Raw genomic sequence first — 8,916 nt, 5'->3', positions numbered from 1 at the left:
TTGTAATAGTTTGGTTGAACACTCTTCTTGATAGGTGTTCTTGAAGAGTGGGTGTGTGTATGCTGAAATAGGTTTTTTCAGCAAGAGTACCTAAGTTCTTGTAGGTTTCAAGAACAGTGGGAATTGTACTTGGTTGTACTGTGTGTTAGTGATTTCCACCTGTTGTTGGCGAAGACTGGATGTAGCTCAGGTTGAGTGAACCAGTATAATTGCTTGTGTTCATTCTCTCTCACTCTCTGCAATTTCGTTTCTGCATAATTGATAAAACAGCAAAGAAATAAATCTGTTCAATTGAAAATAAATTTGTTCTTTCTGGGCACTGTGCATATTGTTCTTGATTTCTGGAAAGTTGTTTTAATCTGATAAGAACATATAAAATCTGCTAAAAGTCATTGGAACAGATTGACTGTGATAGGCTGCTCAAGAAACTGTCAATGCTATTAATTGAACCTTAAACAATTGCTTAAAGTTAAAGCTTGCTGTTCTGTGATTCATTGTTCTTAATTTCTGGAAAATTGCTTGACATCAAGAAGAACACTCATAGTCTGTTAAAAGCCATTGGAACAGGTTGTTTGCAAAGGTCACTCAATTAACTAGCATGCTATCAATTGAATCTTAATCACTTGCTTGAAATTAAAGCTTGCTGTTTTGTGTTTCACTATTTTTCAAATCTGATATCTGTGTGTGTGCATCTGGAAACTCTCACTGCATAATCTTGTGATTAACCTTGCAGTATTAAAAGCGTTTCAAACAGAAAAACAATGCTGAAATAAATCTGTTCATTTTCACATAAATCGATTTATTTTCTGTAAAACTGGGTTAAACATTGTTTCTGCGAGAAAGTTTTAAAAGGTCAATTCACCCCCCCTCTTGAACTTTGGCACTATTAAACCCAACAGCAGTTGGCAACCGAACCACATTAAATCCTGTGTTGCTTATTTTCTGCAGTTGATTCGTGATTATGTGTGTTGTTTCCGCGTGCGTTTTTCCCATCAAGCTTATCGTTAGTGATTGATTATATGAAGTGATTATAAAAATAATATAGCATGAGATGTAATCCAACATTGATCCCTCTACTTGTTCCATTACCCATTCTTCATTACAACTATCTCTTTAAGTGCATATTTAGGTCTCATCATAAGGACAATCATAGAAGCATCTTCCAATTATAACCCAATGGCCACCTCCTTAACATTATTAATATAGATCCATTACCTCCAATCAAAACACTTGTATCTATGATAAATTAATGTTTAACTTTTGGTTTAACACAATTTTATACCCAATTTTTTACTTGATGATCATCATGCATTAAGAGTGTAAAATATTTTACATTAGTAATCAATTAAAGATTATAATTAGAAAGAGTTTAACCATCATTTCTTTCTCCCTTTTTATTGTGATAGTAGGATCATATTTTATTTTGTACGATGAAGATTGATTTAGTATGGTTACTATATATTTTATATTGTGAGAACATGTCACATGTGATTTTTGATAGTAGTACTCACATCAAAATCATGTGTAATAATAATTAAAGTTTGTGGGCCTAGATGTTTATGACGATCTCCAATAGAAACAAAAAAATGTGAAATGGGTGATGATTATTTGTCATGAACTTCAAAGAACCTCAAAAGACCGACATGAGGTAGGATGAGAAAAGGGAAAAAAATGGGCAGCCTTAGGGTTTGACTAAGTCAAACCCGCACCCTAGGCTTGTCCTTCTAGAAGCTAGGTCAAATTGCCTTCCTAAAGGCCTAGGAACAAGCTAAAATGATACCTACACCCCTTATTATGCTAAAGGCACCTTATTCTACCCTATCTTTGCTATTTATACCCCTAAAGTGAAGCCAAATTATTTACAAACATATTCTATTTTTTAAGAAGACATAAAGGAAGAAATTATGATATTCGGGTTTATAGCTTATTCTTCTTTTGCGGATTCTTTCTCGAGGCTTGGTGGGGCCTGACTTTGTATCTTGAGATGACTGACCCTTTTGGAAGTGCTTGTTATGTCCTTAGTTATCTGTCGGTTTGTATCATGCCCCTCAAGTTCAAAAGAATTCGTCATCGAATTTAGAACTCCTGCAAATAACATAGTGAGTTTGTTCACATGATTTGTATATGGTAGGTGTGAAGCAAACTTATGTTCATTAAGCTTAAGGAGATTACATGGTTGAATTCTAGCTACAGGTCTTGTTTGAAAAGAATATTTGGGGATGAAATGATTTTGGGAGAATCCTCTTTAGGAGGTTTTTGAATATCATCCCTAAACTTCTTAATCAAATATGTCAAGTATTTAGAATGTTTAGGTAATGAAAAAGACAAGAAAGAAAAACACCTTTGAGGTGAAGTGATGATACCTGTGTTATCTTGTCCTTCATTTTCTCTTTCATTTTCACTTTTGGTTTTTGTTTTAAGGTTTAATTACCTTTTTTGTCCCCACATTTAGAGGCAATAATAAATTTAGTATAGTGATTTTAAAAAAATCAATTTAGTCCTAATGTTTTTGTAAAATATATACAAATTGATCATTTCCGTTAAGTCGTATCTTACAACGTGAAATGATACTTATATGGGGGATGATAAATGTGATGTGGTGCTGATGTGACAGTTTTATAAAAAAATATCCCTTCTTTCTCTCTTCACCATTCTCTCTGTTTCCCTTTTCTCTCCTTCACCAATTCGTTTTTTAGCATCGGCAAGCTTTTTCCTAAACGCCGCCACTGGCACGCCGAACCGCCCTGGAGGAAAATCGTAAACTCAATCATAATTAGCATTTAGTTTCTACGTTACCGTCATACTTTAACTCTGCGCAACTCTAGTTGGTGTAGCTTTTCTAAACGTTGATGAATCATTGAGATGGGTATGGCCAGAGAGGAACTTCCCAAGCACTACCCTTTTCACCCTATCAAAACTGCACCAACCTTCCAAAGTTTTCACTTTTCATCCAAATCCAAAACAAGTAATTCAATAAATAAATCCACGTTTATCAGATTTACTAAAGTACTACAGTGTCAAAACCTTTTAATCTACAAAATACTTACCACAAAATAAACAGCCAAGGACAAAGTGGTTAAGCTTCTGCATAAAAAGGGAAGGCTGAGGCTTCCTTTATTTTATTATATTTAAAAATTAACATTGCATATGACATTATGTATTTTTTTTTTCATTTTCTCGTGCTTACTTATCTTTAAAATTTTAGAAATTTAAATGCAATTTTGTTATCGTCCTACTTTTTGTGTGTTTCGAACATTTTCCAAAAGAAAAACCTTCGCTTCCTAACTAATTAAAAAAAGTGAGCTGCATGCTACTTGAAAAGGAAATAAAAATATACCAGTACGAAAAGGCAGACTTTAAAGTGATTTGTTTGTAGCCTAAATAGAGGTGTTATTAAACTTATAGTCATTAACTTCATATATATATATATATATAGTATAAATAGTATCCACATATTTTATATGACTACTATATAATATAATAATTTGCATACAAAGAAACTTAAAACTGGAAACACCCATAACATTTTGACACAAATATAAAAAATATACTACCAAAGTAACAACCTTCAAGAGCGAGAACTTGAACGTGTCTGAATCCAACGGAGTGTTGAGAAAAATATCCAAATTGGGTTACTCCTTGAGGATATTTTCGATTATGGAGGGTCCCGTGAGTTCGAACCTCCTAGCGCCACCAACCAAACACACGACAATTTTGAACCGCAACAACTCCTCCTTATTCAAACCACGGTCGTTCTTTTGCAAAACCCTGATGTTTCCGTTTTTAGCAGCTTCGCCATCTCGAAGGAGGGTGGTTTATCACGTGACGTGCAACGCAACTAACGCAGAGAGCAATAGCATTCATATGAAACGATGCGTGATGAAATGGAAGGAACATGCTTTGGAATAGAAGCATAGAAGAATTACGAAAAAGAGGGTCACTAAAAGAGAAGAGAGAGAAAAGCGAAGCAGAGAGAATGGTGAAAAGAGAAAGAAGAGATAATTTTTTATAAAACTGCCACGTCAGCACCACGTCACATTTATTACTCTGCCACATAATTAGCATTTGATGCCGGAAGGTACGATTTAACGGAAATAACCAATATATTTAAAAAACTTAGGAACCCAATTGATTTTTTTTAAAATCATTGTACTAAATTGATTATTGACTCTAAATATAGGGACGAAAAAGGTAATTAAACCTTGTTTTAATTTGGGTCTAATGTTCCGCTTTTAGCTTTGAGGTTCTTTTATTTGGATAATTGGAAGCTATGTGCCCAAACCCTAAACATTTAAATCATTTTGTGCTTGAAGGTTTGGTGGGTGACTTAGGGGTAGAGGTAGAAGGTTTGTCTTTAAAAATGTTATAGGAAGAAGTGACTTCTTTTGAAAAATTGGAAGGAGAAGTTGTTGTAGAAATATTATTTTTATCCTTCCTTGAAGATTTGTAGAAACAATCATGATGAGTAGTTTGAAAGTTGTTTTGGTCAAAATATGTGATTCCACCTTGATGGCTAGGAGAACCAACTTCTTTAAAGAAGAGTACTCATATAATTCTATGACATCTTTAATTTCTCTCCTTAAACCACTCACAAACATAGTGATCTTTGACTCTTCACTATCATACATATTTATCTTAGTCAAAGTTGTTTCTAGATCTTTAAAATATTCGTCTACCGTCTTAGGTCCTTGATGAAGTCGTTGAAGCTTCAACAAGAGCTCCTTCCTATAAGGAGGAGGGACAAATCGTGCGCGCATACATGCTTTCAAATCATACTAAGAGACCACGGCTGACCTCTTGTTTAGCTCAATGTCCATTACAGTTTGTTGCCACCATTGGATGACGTAGTCTAAAAAAACTAGGGAAGCTAACCTAACCTTTTGGTCCTCGGTGACCTTATACACATTAAAGAGATGTTCAACTTTAGCTTCCCATTCTAAATGCAAAGTAGGGTCATTGGACCCACTAAAACTAGGTAACTTTACAAAATCAAAAGAATGTTGTGGTTGTTGTTGGTGTTGATGGTGCCGTTTGTCAAAATTTTGCACTCGCCAATCATGTTCTTGACTCCCATAGTGCATGGAATGTCTAGTTGTTCGTGGCAGCACCCATCTCCTTTCTTGAGTTTGCCTTTCTTGAGCTTCTTTTAGTCTTTGCAATCTTTTCGCTATTTGGCTTATTTCCTCATCTTTGTGGACCATTCACTTTTTGACCTCCACAAGTTCTCCCAAAAGGTGGGCTTTGTGATGTGATTGCGGTTTTGAAGATTCACCTAAAGACAAATGACCCATAATGTTTGCACAAGGAATCAAACAATTAGTGAAAAAGAAGTTAGAATACACTCCCTAAAGTTTGTGTCACTTTTGGTGAAAAGAAATCAAGAGGAGAAACTCAAAGCACTCAAAATTTTTTTATCCTCTTAAAAAGGTCTATCTTGGTGTTGAAAATTTGTCAAGTGAAAAATGACAAAGGTAAACACACTTGATATCAAAGAACCACAACAAAACTTAAGAAATTTGAGAAGACAATCAAGAAAAGCTTAAAACAAGAAAGCTAAACCAAATGTGTGAAAAGAGATTATGACAAAACTTGAAAAGGAAGACAAGCAAGAAAAAGGCACACAAAAAGACTCTAAGATACTTACTAAACTTTTAACAATGAAAATTTCTTTAGAAATTTGTCAAAGCAAAAGGATAAAAATTCCACAAAGGTTGAAATCAATTTGCCAATGAAGATTAACCCAAAATTTTGAAAATGTTGCTCTTTGAAATATTGGAACACAAATAGCTTGCACCATATGAATTAAGGAAAAAAGGTAAGAACAATAAAAGACATAAGGAACATTAAAAAAGCGAAACAATGTTATTGAATACGGTAAATGCCGAATTTAAAAGCAAGAAAAATAAAGGGTTGGATTTAAAAGTGCTTGAAAGTAAATACAAGAATTTAAAGGTACTTGAATGTAAAGACAAGGAATTAAAGGTGCTTGAATGTAAAGACAAAGAATTAAAGATGCAAGAAAGTAAAGTGTCAATCAACTCTAAACAAGATAAGCTCAAAAACCAAAGCTCTGAATACCACATGATGTGAGTTGATTTTTATAAGCTTTCATTTATGGTGACACTTTTACTTAAGATTGGGATTTTAACAATTAATGGTGAGGACTTAAGGAAGATTCTCACTGGACACGAACTTAACCAAGTGGTTAAGTAAGTGTGAAGGTTCACTTCACAGAGGCAAAGATGAAAAACAAGATATGGTGAGAATGAGATGCAATTGCGGAATTGAAAAGGGGCACAAGGTAACATCAATAGTGGTCATGGCCTCCCAAATGATGCACCATACTCATGATTATGAGTGAAACCCAAGAGCAACAAAGAAGAGAAACTAAGAGACAAACACATAAAATGGAATGGAGAAAATGGAAGGAAAATGGAATGAGAAAACTTATGATTGTGGGTGAGAAATGTCACGCCACTTGAAGGGTGATGTTCTCCAAGATGACTGTGTTGGCCGCCACTTGAGAGCTTTCCAATCACTCAAGATAAGACCTAAAACCTAAGAGGAGATAAGCTTCACTAAGAGCTCACACAATTTGTGCAGAGTTTCTTTACTTCATTCAAATTCAACTTGTAAAATACAATGGGCAGACCTCCTATTTTTAGGTGAAGGAGCCTTGGAAAACAAGCAAGAGGGATAGGATGGGAAAAGGGAAAAAATGGGTAGCCTTAGGGTTTGACTAAGTCAAACTCGCACCATAGGCTTGTCCTTCTAGAAACTAGGTCAAATTGCCTTCCTAAAGGGCTAGGAACAAGCTAAAATGATACCTACTCCCCCTATTATGCTAAAGGCACCTTATTCTAGCCTATCTTTGCTATTTGGACCCCTAAAGTGAGCTCAAATTATTTACAAACATATTCTATTTTTTAAGAAGACCAAAAGGAAGAACTTCTGATATTCGGGTTTATAGCTTTTTCTTCTTTTGTTGATTCTTTCTCGAGGCTTGGTGGGGCCTGGCTTTGTATCTTGAGATGACTTTGTTAGATTTGATGGCTACGACAAAGGGGGGGGGGGGGGGTTGAATTGTTTTCAAACTGTTTTAAAAAATACTTGGCTTAGAATAAAAAGCAATTAACAAAGCTAATCAAATTACCAAACAAAAACAGAAGTAGAAATATAATCAGTTAAAATAGCAGTTCAACCGGTTGTTTATGACAGCGGAAAATACAAACAGATATAGAGAGAAGGGATAGAGAGAATTACACACATAGATTATACTGGTTCACTCTATCACAAAGCTACATCCAGTCCTCAGTCAAACCACTGAGTTTTCACTATGCAATCAATCACAGATTACACAAACACCACACACAAGAAGGTGACTTTGAATCCCACAAAGCCTACTCACCCTTCTTGCACACAACAACCACTTCAAGCCAGAATCCCACTAACTTTACAGGACTTTACACAGTTATATCAACAATTACAAGAACTTGAACGGGATTAGAAAACACCTGGTAAAACACAATACACCACCACCCTATTGATCAGTTCTTTCAAAGATAGCAAAGCACAAGGCAATCTTGCTAAAAACTTGGTTGAAACCTTTTCACAAACAATTTCGTAATCTCTCAAATCAATCTTTGTTCAGAGTATCAAAAGTTTTTGTTTCAACAATCTTTAAACGTTTGAATAAAAAACATATTTATAAACCTTGAAATGCTAACGTTAAAGCAAAACTGTACAATCAAATCAGTTCAAACAGATTTTCAAAAAGCTGTTACAACCACACATTTAATCGGTGAAAACCACGAAATAATCGGTTGAATGCTCTTGTCAGTTATAAAACAGTTTTTAAACCTTCTTTGCCAGCTAAGTTACAAACAACCGATTATCTCGACATTTTAATCGGTTGTTGTTCCCTTTGCATGGAAAAACACTTTAATCTTTTAAACTGATTGAAATGAGCTTTGTCTGAGTTTCAAAAACTGATCTTACAAAGATTTTAAACCCAAAACGAAAACCTAAACCTAAAACATCACACAGCTTCAGGCTTCACTTGGATTTGGAACATCAAAGCTTCCCATCTTCAACAATCTCCCCCTATTTGATGGAGACAAATCCCTGGGATGCTTTAGGAATGTTCCTTGTTTAGAATCTGTTAAAACCTGCAAACACTGAACAAACACAAAATAGACTAGTCCAAACAGATATGCACTATATGTCAGATTTCAAAATAAGCAAAAACTACATAAGAACAATCGGTTATAATACAAAGATAACCGATTGAAATCCTGTTGAAAAACCAGAACAAAACAACAGAAGAACATTATAGCTTCCTTACAGCTACCAGCAACCCTTCTCAACTCTTCTCCCCCTATTTGTCTCATCAAATAGACATAGCAGAATAGAATATAACTAGGATAAAGCATGCATATCAAGAATTCCCAATTCATTTCGTAAAGAGTAGAACCTATCTTTGGATAAAGGCTTGGTGAAGATATCAGCCAGTTGCCTTTCTGGGGAAACAAACTTGATCTCACAGTCTCCATTGGTTATATGATCACGAATGAAATGGTGTCTTATTTCAATGTGCTTGGTCCTCGAGTGTTGAATATGATTCTTTCTTAGGTTAATAACACTTGTATTGTCACATGGAAGAGGAACTTTACTCATCTTTACACCAAAATCCTCAAGTTGTTGTTTGATCCATAGAATTTGTGCACAACAACTACCAGCTGCTATCTATTTAGCTTCAGCAATGGATAAGGCTACACACACTTGTTTCTTACTATGCCATGAAATGAGGCTTGAACCAAGCAAGTGACATGTTCCACTTGTACTCTTCCTATCTAATTTGCAACCTACAAAATCCGAATCAGAATAACCAACTAAATGTATAGGAGAGAGAGAGGG

Source organism: Phaseolus vulgaris, chromosome 7 (genome assembly GCF_000499845.2).
Source record: "Phaseolus vulgaris cultivar G19833 chromosome 7, P. vulgaris v2.0, whole genome shotgun sequence".
In the NCBI taxonomy this organism is placed as follows: domain Eukaryota; kingdom Viridiplantae; phylum Streptophyta; class Magnoliopsida; order Fabales; family Fabaceae; genus Phaseolus; species Phaseolus vulgaris.
Note: the sequence above shows the minus strand (reverse complement) of the source record.